The sequence below is a fragment of the Idiotropiscis lumnitzeri genome, unplaced genomic scaffold (genome assembly GCF_059441095.1).
Source record: "Idiotropiscis lumnitzeri isolate Australia: NSW breed Sydney's pygmy pipehorse unplaced genomic scaffold, RoL_Ilum_1.0 HiC_scaffold_297, whole genome shotgun sequence".
Classification (NCBI taxonomy): domain Eukaryota; kingdom Metazoa; phylum Chordata; class Actinopteri; order Syngnathiformes; family Syngnathidae; genus Idiotropiscis; species Idiotropiscis lumnitzeri.
This window is the reverse complement of record NW_028283835.1, coordinates 52,501-65,000: the sequence shown is the minus strand read 5'-3', so window position 1 is coordinate 65,000 and position 12,500 is coordinate 52,501.

Genomic DNA, 12,500 nt, shown 5'->3' with positions numbered 1-12,500 from the left:
TATGGAAGCTCCGGAGGAGGAGTGCATGCTGTGTGACAGTGAAGCCGAATAGGAGCACCTTCCCCGGGCACAGACGGTGCCAAGCGGCCCCTAAGTCTACCCTTATGGAAGCTCCGGAGGAGGAGTGCGGGCGTGTGTCACACTTGGCCCGAATATGAGCACCTTCCCCGGGCACAGGCGGTGCCAAGCGGCCCCTAAGTTTGCCCAAATGGAAGCTCCGGAGGAGGAGTGCGGGCGTGTGTCACACTTGGCCCGAATATGAGCACCTTCCCCGGGCACAGGCGGTGCCAAGCGGCCCCTAAGTTTGCCCAAATGGAAGCTCCGGAGGAGGAGTGCGGGCGTGTGTCACACTTGGCCCGAATATGAGCACCTTCCCCGGGCACAGACGGTGCCAAGCGGCCCCTAAGTTTGCCCAAATGGAAGCTCCGGAGGAGGAGTGCATGCTGCCTGACAGTGAAGCCGACTATGAGCACCTTCCCCGGGCACAGGCGGTGCCAAGCGGCCCCTAAGTCTACCCTCATGGAAGCTCCGGAGGAGGAGTGCGGGCGTGTGTCACACTTGGCCCGAATATGAGCACCTTCCCCGGGCACAGACGGTGCCAAGCGGCCCCTAAGTTTGCCCAAATGGAAGCTCCGGAGGAGGAGTGCACGCTGTGTGACAGTGAAGCCGAATATGAGCACCTTCCCCGGGCACAGGCGGTGCCAAGCGGCCCCTAAGTTTGCCCTTATGGAAGCTCCGGAGGAGGAGTGCATGCTGTGTGACAGTGAAGCCGAATATGAGCACCTTCCCCGGGCACAGGCGGTGCCAAGCGGCCCCTAAGTTTGCCCAAATGGAAGCTCCGGAGGAGGAGTGCGGGCGTGTGTCACACTTGGCCCGAATAGGAGCACCTTCCCCGGGCACGGGCGGTGCCAAGCGGCCCCTAAGTTTGCCCAAATGGAAGCTCCGGAGGAGGAGTGCATGCTGCCTGACAGTGAAGCCGAATATGAGCACCTTCCCCGGGCACAGGCGGTGCCAAGCGGCCCCTAAGTCTACCCTAATGGAAGCTCCGGAGGAGGAGGGCGGGCGTGTGTCACACTTGGCCCGAATAGGAGCACCTTCCCCGGGCACAGGCGGTGCAAAGCGGCCCCTAAGTCGGTAAAGGTTGAAATAAGTAAATAAATACAAAAAGGACGAGGGGGGAAAAAAAAAGGCAAAAACGTATAAAATTCCCCCATTCATTTCAATGGGCTCGGCCGAATTGGGCTTGCGGGACCGCCGAGGGCACGCCGGAGGGCGGTTGAGTCGGTAAAAGTTGAAATAAATGAATAAATACAAAAAGGACGAGGGGGGGGAAAAAAAGGCAAAAACGTATAAAATTCCCCCATTCATTTCAATGGGCTCGGCCGAATTGGGCTTGCGGGACCGCCGAGGGCACGCCGGAGGGCGGTTGAGTCGGTAAAAGTTGAAATAAATGAATAAATACAAAAAGAACGAGGGGGGGGGGAAAAAAGGCAAAAACGTATAAAATTCCCCCATTCATTTCAATGGGCTCGGCCGAATTGGGCTTGCGGGACCGCCGAGGGCACGCCGGAGGGCGGTTGAGTCGGTAAAAGTTGAAATAAATGAATAAATACAAAAAGAACGAGGGGGGGAAAAAAGGCAAAAACGTATAAAATCCCCCCATTCATTTCAATGGGCTCGGCCGAATTGGGCTTGCGGGACCGCCGAGGGCACGCCGGAGGGCGGTTGAGTCGGTAAAAGTTGAAATAAATGAATAAATACAAAAAGAACGAGGGGGGGAAAAAAAAGGCAAAAACGTATAAAATTCCCCCATTCATTTCAATGGGTTCGGCCGAATTGGGCTTGCGGGACCGCCGGGGGCACGCCGGAGGGCGGTTGAGTCGGTAAAAGTTGAAATAAATGAATAAATACAAAAAGAACGAGGGGGGGAAAAAAGGCAAAAACGTATAAAATCCCCCCATTCATTTCAATGGGCTCGGCCGAATTGGGCTTGCGGGACCGCCGAGGGCACGCCGGAGGGCGGTTGAGTCGGTAAAAGTTGAAATAAATGAATAAATACAAAAAGAACGAGGGGGGGGGGAAAAAAGGCAAAAACGTATAAAATTCCCCCATTCATTTCAATGGGCTCGGCCGAATTGGGCTTGCGGGACCGCCGAGGGCACGCCGGAGGGCGGTTGAGTCGGTAAAAGTTGAAATAAATGAATAAATACAAAAAGAACGAGGGGGGGAAAAAAGGCAAAAACGTATAAAATCCCCCCATTCATTTCAATGGGCTCGGCCGAATTGGGCTTGCGGGACCGCCGAGGGCACGCCGGAGGGCGGTTGAGTCGGTAAAAGTTGAAATAAATGAATAAATACAAAAAGAACGAGGGGGGGAAAAAAAAGGCAAAAACGTATAAAATTCCCCCATTCATTTCAATGGGTTCGGCCGAATTGGGCTTGCGGGACCGCCGGGGGCACGCCGGAGGGCGGTTGAGTCGGTAAAAGTTGAAATAAATGAATAAATACAAAAAGAACGAGGGGGGGAAAAAAGGCAAAAACGTATAAAATCCCCCCATTCATTTCAATGGGCTCGGCCGAATTGGGCTTGCGGGACCGCCGAGGGCACGCCGGAGGGCGGTTGAGTCGGTAAAAGTTGAAATAAATGAATAAATACAAAAAGAACGAGGGGGGGGGGAAAAAAGGCAAAAACGTATAAAATTCCCCCATTCATTTCAATGGGCTCGGCCGAATTGGGCTTGCGGGACCGCCGAGGGCACGCCGGAGGGCGGTTGAGTCGGTAAAAGTTGAAATAAATGAATAAATACAAAAAGAACGAGGGGGGGAAAAAAGGCAAAAACGTATAAAATCCCCCCATTCATTTCAATGGGCTCGGCCGAATTGGGCTTGCGGGACCGCCGAGGGCACGCCGGAGGGCGGTTGAGTCGGTAAAAGTTGAAATAAATGAATAAATACAAAAAGAACGAGGGGGGGAAAAAAAAGGCAAAAACGTATAAAATTCCCCCATTCATTTCAATGGGTTCGGCCGAATTGGGCTTGCGGGACCGCCGGGGGCACGCCGGAGGGCGGTTGAGTCGGTAAAAGTTGAAATAAATGAATAAATACAAAAAGAACGAGGGGGGGAAAAAAGGCAAAAACGTATAAAATCCCCCCATTCATTTCAATGGGCTCGGCCGAATTGGGCTTGCGGGACCGCCGAGGGCACGCCGGAGGGCGGTTGAGTCGGTAAAAGTTGAAATAAATGAATAAATACAAAAAGAACGAGGGGGGGGGGAAAAAAGGCAAAAACGTATAAAATTCCCCCATTCATTTCAATGGGCTCGGCCGAATTGGGCTTGCGGGACCGCCGAGGGCACGCCGGAGGGCGGTTGAGTCGGTAAAAGTTGAAATAAATGAATAAATACAAAAAGAACGAGGGGGGGAAAAAAGGCAAAAACGTATAAAATCCCCCCATTCATTTCAATGGGCTCGGCCGAATTGGGCTTGCGGGACCGCCGAGGGCACGCCGGAGGGCGGTTGAGTCGGTAAAAGTTGAAATAAATGAATAAATACAAAAAGAACGAGGGGGGGAAAAAAAAGGCAAAAACGTATAAAATTCCCCCATTCATTTCAATGGGTTCGGCCGAATTGGGCTTGCGGGACCGCCGGGGGCACGCCGGAGGGCGGTTGAGTCGGTAAAAGTTGAAATAAATGAATAAATACAAAAAGAACGAGGGGGGGAAAAAAAAGGCAAAAACGTATAAAATTCCCCCATTCATTTCAATGGGTTCGGCCGAATTGGGCTTGCGGGACCGCCGGGGGCACGCCGGAGGGCGGTTGAGTCGGTAAAAGTTGAAATAAATGAATAAATACAAAAAGAACGAGGGGGGGAAAAAAGGCAAAAACGTATAAAATCCCCCCATTCATTTCAATGGGCTCGGCCGAATTGGGCTTGCGGGACCGCCGAGGGCACGCCGGAGGGCGGTTGAGTCGGTAAAAGTTGAAATAAATGAATAAATACAAAAAGAACGAGGGGGGAAAAAAAGGCAAAAACGTATAAAATTCCCCCATTCATTTCAATGGGCTCGGCCGAATTGGGCTTGCGGGACCGCCGAGGGCACGCCGGAGGGCGGTTGAGTCGGTAAAAGTTGAAATAAATGAATAAATACAAAAAGAACGAGGGGGGGAAAAAAAAGGCAAAAACGTATAAAATTCCCCCATTCATTTCAATGGGCTCGGCCGAATTGGGCTTGCGGGACCGCCGAGGGCACGCCGGAGGGCGGTTGAGTCGGTAAAAGTTGAAATAAATGAATAAATACAAAAAGAACGAGGGGGGGGGAAAAAAGGCAAAAACGTATAAAATTCCCCCATTCATTTCAATGGGCTCGGCCGAATTGGGCTTGCGGGACCGCCGAGGGCACGCCGGAGGGCGGTTGAGTCGGTAAAAGTTGAAATAAATGAATAAATACAAAAAGAACGAGGGGGGGAAAAAAAAGGCAAAAACGTATAAAATTCCCCCATTCATTTCAATGGGCTCGGCTAAAATGGGCCTGCAGTACTGCCGAGAGGCCGCCGGAGGACGCCCTAGTAGGCAAACGTTGATCCCCACACACGAGGGGTCAGTTAGGCGACCAGGGGTAGCGTTTAGGCGACCAGGGGTAGCGTTTAGGTGACCAGGGGAAGCGTTTAGGCGACCAGGGGTAGCGTTTAGGTGACCAGGGGTAGCGTTTAGGCGACCAGGGGTAGCGTTTAGGCGACCAGGGGTAGCGTTTAGGCGACCAGGGGTAGCTTTTAGGCGACCAGGGGTAGCTTTTAGGCGACCAGGGGTAGCGTTTAGGCGACCAGGGGCGTTGCAGTTCCGCCGAATTGCATTAGGGGCGCTGCAGTAGGCAAACGTTCTTCCCCCCTAGTCAGAGGGTCATTTGCCTACTTCCCAGGTTTACCCGGGTTTTCCAAAACACCTGGGGCACATTTTCAGGGATCACGTTTTTAGAAACAAAAATATTCATAATTTCTTCTAAGTCCCCTTTCCAGCGGGGAACTTTGAAACATTGTATCCGACCACTGAAGGCTGTTGGCGGGCACGGCGCGGCAAACAGCCCGCACTCAGGCATGGAGCTCCGGGGAAAGTTGCCTAATTTCTTCTAAGTCCCCTTTCCAGCGGGGAACTTTGAAACATTGTATCCGACCGTGGAAGGCTGTTGGCGGGCACGGCGCGGCTCATAGCCGGCCCTCAGGCACGGAGCTCCGGGTGAATTTTCACAAATTTCTTCTAAGTCCCCTTTCCAGCGGGGAACTTTGAAACATTGTATCCGACCGTGGAAGGCTGTTGGCGGGCACGGCGCGGCTCATAGCCGGCCCTCGGGCACGGAGCTCCGGGTGAATTTTACAAATTTCTTCTAAGTCCCCTTTCCAGCGGGGAACTTTGAAACATTGTATCCGACCGTGGAAGGCTGTTGGCGGGCACGGCGCGGCTCATAGCCGGCCCTCGGGCACGGAGCTCCGGTGTGAATTTTTACAAATTTCTTCTAAGTCCCCTTTCCAGCGGGGAACTTTGAAACATTGTATCCGACCGTGGAAGGCTGTTGGCGGGCACGGCGCGGCTCATAGCCGGCCCTCGGGCACGGAGCTCCGGGTGAATTTTCACAAATTTCTTCTAAGTCCCCTTTCCAGCGGGGAACTTTGAAACATTGTATCCGACCGTGGAAGGCTGTTGGCGGGCACGGCGCGGCTCATAGCCGGCCCTCAGGCACGGAGCTCCGGGTGAATTTTCACAAATTTCTTCTAAGTCCCCTTTCCAGCGGGGAACTTTGAAACATTGTATCCGACCAAAGGAAGGCTGTTGGCGGGCGCGGCGCGGCTCATAGCCGGCCCTCGGGCACGGAGCTCCGGGTGAATTTTACTCAATTCTTCTAAGTCCCCTTTCCAGCGGGGAACTTTCAAACATTGTATCCGACCACTGAAGGCTGTTGGCGGGCGCGGCGCGGCTCATAGCCGGCCCTCAGGCACGGAGCTCCGGGTGAATTTTCACAAATTTCTTCTAAGTCCCCTTTCCAGCGGGGAACTTTGAAACATTGTATCCGACCGTGGAAGGCTGTTGGCGGGCACGGCGCGGCTCATAGCCGGCCCTCGGGCACGGAGCTCCGGGTGAATTTTCACAAATTTCTTCTAAGTCCCCTTTCCAGCGGGGAACTTTGAAACATTGTATCCGACCGTGGAAGGCTGTTGGCGGGCACGGCGCGGCTCATAGCCGGCCCTCGGGCACGGAGCTCCGGGTGAATTTTTACAAATTTCTTCTAAGTCCCCTTTCCAGCGGGGAACTTTGAAACATTGTATCCGACCGTGGAAGGCTGTTGGCGGGCACGGCGCGGCTCATAGCCGGCCCTCGGGCACGGAGCTCCGGGTGAATTTTCACAAATTTCTTCTAAGTCCCCTTTCCAGCGGGGAACTTTGAAACATTGTATCCGACCGTGGAAGGCTGTTGGCGGGCACGGCGCGGCTCATAGCCGGCCCTCGGGCACGGAGCTCCGGATGAATTTTTACAAATTTCTTCTAAGTCCCCTTTCCAGCGGGGAACTTTGAAACATTGTATCCGACCGTGGAAGGCTGTTGGCGGGCACGGCGCGGCTCATAGCCGGCCCTCGGGCACGGAGCTCCGGGTGAATTTTCACAAATTTCTTCTAAGTCCCCTTTCCAGCGGGGAACTTTGAAACATTGTATCCGACCGTGGAAGGCTGTTGGCGGGCGCGGCGCGGCTCATAGCCGGCCCTCGGGCACGGAGCTCCGGGTGAATTTTTACAAATTTCTTCTAAGTCCCCTTTCCAGCGGGGAACTTTGAAACATTGTATCCGACCGTGGAAGGCTGTTGGCGGGCACGGCGGGGCTCATAGCCGGCCCTCGGGCACGGAGCTCCGGGTGAATTTTTACAAATTTCTTCTAAGTCCCCTTTCCAGCGGGGAACTTTGAAACATTGTATCCGACCGTGGAAGGCTGTTGGCGGGCACGGCGGGGCTCATAGCCGGCCCTCGGGCACGGAGCTCCGGGTGAATTTTACAAATTTCTTCTAAGTCCCCTTTCCAGCGGGGAACTTTGAAACATTGTATCCGACCAAAGGAAGGCTGTTGGCGGGCGCGGCGCGGCTCATAGCCGGCCCTCGGGCACGGAGCTCCGGGTGAATTTTACAAATTTCTTCTAAGTCCCCTTTCCAGCGGGGAACTTTGAAACATTGTATCCGACCGTGGAAGGCTGTTGGCGGGCACGGCGCGGCTCATAGCCGGCCCTCAGGCACGGAGCTCCGGGTGAATTTTCACAAATTTCTTCTAAGTCCCCTTTCCAGCGGGGAACTTTGAAACATTGTATCCGACCGTGGAAGGCTGTTGGCGGGCACGGCGCGGCTCATAGCCGGCCCTCGGGCACGGAGCTCCGGGTGAATTTTACAAATTTCTTCTAAGTCCCCTTTCCAGCGGGGAACTTTGAAACATTGTATCCGACCGTGGAAGGCTGTTGGCGGGCACGGCGCGGCTCATAGCCGGCCCTCGGGCACGGAGCTCCGGGTGAATTTTTACAAATTTCTTCTAAGTCCCCTTTCCAGCGGGGAACTTTGAAACATTGTATCCGACCGTGGAAGGCTGTTGGCGGGCACGGCGCGGCTCATAGCCGGCCCTCGGGCACGGAGCTCCGGGTGAATTTTCACAAATTTCTTCTAAGTCCCCTTTCCAGCGGGGAACTTTGAAACATTGTATCCGACCGTGGAAGGCTGTTGGCGGGCACGGCGCGGCTCATAGCCGGCCCTCAGGCACGGAGCTCCGGGTGAATTTTCACAAATTTCTTCTAAGTCCCCTTTCCAGCGGGGAACTTTGAAACATTGTATCCGACCAAAGGAAGGCTGTTGGCGGGCGCGGCGCGGCTCATAGCCGGCCCTCGGGCACGGAGCTCCGGGTGAATTTTACTCAATTCTTCTAAGTCCCCTTTCCAGCGGGGAACTTTCAAACATTGTATCCGACCACTGAAGGCTGTTGGCGGGCGCGGCGCGGCTCATAGCCGGCCCTCAGGCACGGAGCTCCGGGTGAATTTTCACAAATTTCTTCTAAGTCCCCTTTCCAGCGGGGAACTTTGAAACATTGTATCCGACCGTGGAAGGCTGTTGGCGGGCACGGCGCGGCTCATAGCCGGCCCTCGGGCACGGAGCTCCGGGTGAATTTTCACAAATTTCTTCTAAGTCCCCTTTCCAGCGGGGAACTTTGAAACATTGTATCCGACCGTGGAAGGCTGTTGGCGGGCACGGCGCGGCTCATAGCCGGCCCTCGGGCACGGAGCTCCGGGTGAATTTTTACAAATTTCTTCTAAGTCCCCTTTCCAGCGGGGAACTTTGAAACATTGTATCCGACCGTGGAAGGCTGTTGGCGGGCACGGCGCGGCTCATAGCCGGCCCTCGGGCACGGAGCTCCGGGTGAATTTTCACAAATTTCTTCTAAGTCCCCTTTCCAGCGGGGAACTTTGAAACATTGTATCCGACCGTGGAAGGCTGTTGGCGGGCACGGCGCGGCTCATAGCCGGCCCTCGGGCACGGAGCTCCGGATGAATTTTTACAAATTTCTTCTAAGTCCCCTTTCCAGCGGGGAACTTTGAAACATTGTATCCGACCGTGGAAGGCTGTTGGCGGGCACGGCGCGGCTCATAGCCGGCCCTCGGGCACGGAGCTCCGGGTGAATTTTCACAAATTTCTTCTAAGTCCCCTTTCCAGCGGGGAACTTTGAAACATTGTATCCGACCGTGGAAGGCTGTTGGCGGGCGCGGCGCGGCTCATAGCCGGCCCTCGGGCACGGAGCTCCGGGTGAATTTTTACAAATTTCTTCTAAGTCCCCTTTCCAGCGGGGAACTTTGAAACATTGTATCCGACCGTGGAAGGCTGTTGGCGGGCACGGCGGGGCTCATAGCCGGCCCTCGGGCACGGAGCTCCGGGTGAATTTTTACAAATTTCTTCTAAGTCCCCTTTCCAGCGGGGAACTTTGAAACATTGTATCCGACCGTGGAAGGCTGTTGGCGGGCACGGCGGGGCTCATAGCCGGCCCTCGGGCACGGAGCTCCGGGTGAATTTTACAAATTTCTTCTAAGTCCCCTTTCCAGCGGGGAACTTTGAAACATTGTATCCGACCAAAGGAAGGCTGTTGGCGGGCGCGGCGCGGCTCATAGCCGGCCCTCGGGCACGGAGCTCCGGGTGAATTTTACAAATTTCTTCTAAGTCCCCTTTCCAGCGGGGAACTTTGAAACATTGTATCCGACCGTGGAAGGCTGTTGGCGGACGCGGCGCGGCTCACAGCCCGCCCTCAGGCACGGAGCTCCGGGGGAATTTCCCCCTCATTTCTTCTAAGTCCCCTTTCCAGCGGGGAACTTTCAAACATTGTATCCGACCGTGGAAGGCTGTTGGCGGGCACGGCGCGGCTCATAGCCGGCCCTCAGGCACGGAGCTCCGGGTGAATTTGACAAATTCCTTCTAAGTCCCCTTTCCAGCGGGGAACTTTGAAACATTGTATCCGACCGTGGAAGGCTGTTGGCGGGCACGGCGCGGCTCATAGCCGGCCCTCAGGCACGGAGCTCCGGGTGAATTTGACAAATTCCTTCTAAGTCCCCTTTCCAGCGGGGAACTTTGAAACATTGTATCCGACCGTGGAAGGCTGTTGGCGGGCACGGCGCGGCTCATAGCCGGCCCTCAGGCACGGAGCTCCGGGTGAATTTTTACAAATTTCTTCTAAGTCCCCTTTCCAGCGGGGAACTTTGAAACATTGTATCCGACCACTGAAGGCTGTTGGCGGACGCGGCGCGGCTCACAGCCCGCCCTCAGGCACGGAGCTCCGGGGAAATTTGGCTCATTTCTTCTAAGTCCCCTTTCCAGCGGGGACCTTTCAAACATTGTATCCGACCACTGAAGGCTGTTGGCGGGCGCGGCGCGGCTCACAGCCCGCCCTCAGGCACGGAGCTCCGGGGAAATTTGCCTCATTTCTTCTAAGTCCCCTTTCCAGCGGGGAACTTTCAAACATTGTATCCGACCACTGAAGGCTGTTGGCGGGCGCGGCGCGGCTCACAGCCCGCCCTCAGGCACGGAGCTCCGGGGAAATTTGCCTCATTTCTTCTAAGTCCCCTTTCCAGCGGGGAACTTTCATACATTGTATCCGACCACTGAAGGCTGTTGGCGGACGCGGCGCGGCTCACAGCCCGCCCTCAGGCACGGAGCTCCGGGGGAATTTGCCCCCTCATTTCTTCTAAGTCCCCTTTAGGCGACCAGGGGTTGACAATTTAGGTGACCAGGGGTTGACAATTTAGGCGACCAGGGGTGACTTTTAGGCGACCAGGGGTGAGGTTTAGGCGACCAGGGGTGAGGTTTAGGCGACCAGGGGTAGCGTTTAGGCGACCAGGGGCGTTGCAGTTCCGCCGAATTGCATTAGGGGCGCTGCAGTAGGCAAACGTTTTTACCCCTAGTCAGAGGGTCATTTGCCTACTTCCCAGGTTTACCCGGGTTTTCCAAAACACCTGGGGCACATTTTTAGGAACCACGTTTTTAGAAACAAAAATTCTTCTATGTCCACCTCCGTGAAAGAAATTGCCCAATGGTTCCCGCGGAAGAGAGCTGCCAGGCGGACGCATACTGCAATAACGGCCGCCCTGGCGCTCTGGTGGATGTTATCCTCGAAATTTCTTCTATGTGCCCATTCCAGCGGGCAACTTGCGAACAATGGTGTCCGACCATGGAAGGCTGTTGGCGGACGCGGCGCGGCTCACAGCCCGCCCTCAGGCACGGAGCTCCGGGGGAATTTTCCCCTCATTTCTTCTAAGTCCCCATTCCAGCGGGGAGCTTGCAAACGTGGTATCCGACCACTGAAGGCTGTTGGCGGGCACGGCCCCACCAGCGCAACACGGCACTTCCTATGACTCGGGTCCGACGCAGGAGGAGCGGTCCTCCCGGCCCCGCCACACGGCACTTCCTATGACTCGGGTCCGACGCAGGAGGAGCGGTCCTCCCGGCCCCGCCACACGGCACTTCCTATGACTCGGGTCCGACGCAGGAGGAGCGGTCCTCCCGGCCCCGCCACACGGCACTTCCTATGACTCGGGTCCGACGCAGGAGGAGCGGTCCTCCCGGCCCCGCCACACGGCACTTCCCATGACTCGGGTCCGACGCAGGAGGAGCGGTCCTCCCGGCCCCACCACCGCCACACGGCACTTCCCATGACCCGGGTCCGACGCAGGAGGAGCGGTCCTCCCGGCCCCACCGCAACACACACAACCACTGACCGATTGGCAATCATGACCCGCCATCGGAGGGCCCCTGCCGGCCCCGGCCTCGCGCCGGGGTGTTCGGGTGGACGGTTCCTTCGGCCTGCGGGTCGACCTCTGAGCGTTGGCCGGCACCGCAGCACACACAACCACTGACCGATTGGCAATCATGACCCGCCATCGGAGGGCCCCTGCCGGCCCCGGCCTCGCGCCGGGGTGTTCGGGTGGACGGTTCCTTCGGCCTGCGGGTCGACCTCTGAGCGTTGGCCGGCACCGCAGCACACACATAACCACTGACCGATTGGCAATCATGACCCGCCATCGGAGGGCCCCTGCCGGCCCCGGCCTCGCGCCGGGGTGTTCGGGTGGACGGTTCCTTCGGCCTGCGGGTCGACCTCTGAGCGTTGGCCGGCACCGCATCACCGCAGCACACATAACCACTGACCGATTGGCAATCATGACCCGCCATCGGAGGGCCCCTGCCGGCCCCGGCCTCGCGCCGGGGTGTTCGGGTGGACGGTTCCTTCGGCCTGCGGGTCGACCTCTGCGCGTTGGCCGGCACTTCCCTACCGTTACCCCCCCACCCCTGGGGTTGTGACAAAACGGCACTTCCTATGACTCGGGTCCGACGCTGGAGGAGCGGTCCTCCCGGCCCATCTCGCACCCACACCCTGACATATACTGCACCACACCAACCACTGACCGATTGGCAAGCATGACCCGCCATCGGAGGGCCCCTGCCGGCCCCGGCCTCGCGCCGGGGTGTTCGGGTGGACGGTTCCTTCGGCCTGCGGATCGACCTCTAGCGCACCAACCAGCGCGAAACCGCTTTCGTCGCGAGACCGAGACGACCCTGTCGCGTGCCCGTTGGCCACACGGGCCCAGAGATGTCCTACACGGGAGTTCCGCCGCGCTCGCGGGTACCCCGCGCCGCCCCGCCACGAGAGGGGCGCGGGAGCCCAGGCCCGCATCAGCCGAGCGGTCCTTTCCGAAAAAGCATGTTTCTCAAACCCTACCGGCGTCTGTCAGAAGACGCCGCCTCCGAGTGCGTGTTGCGGTCGCGGGCGTGCGGGCGGCTCCGGCTCCCTCCCGCGACTGACCGCCACGCGGTAACGCGGCCTCTACGGACCGAGTACATACCGAGGCCCAGCCGACTTCCTCACCGCGCACGGGGGCTGAATCGTAACGGAAATTTCGGTAGCCCACGTCCGAAATAAATATGAAAGAAACGAGGGAGGCTGGGGTGCCGC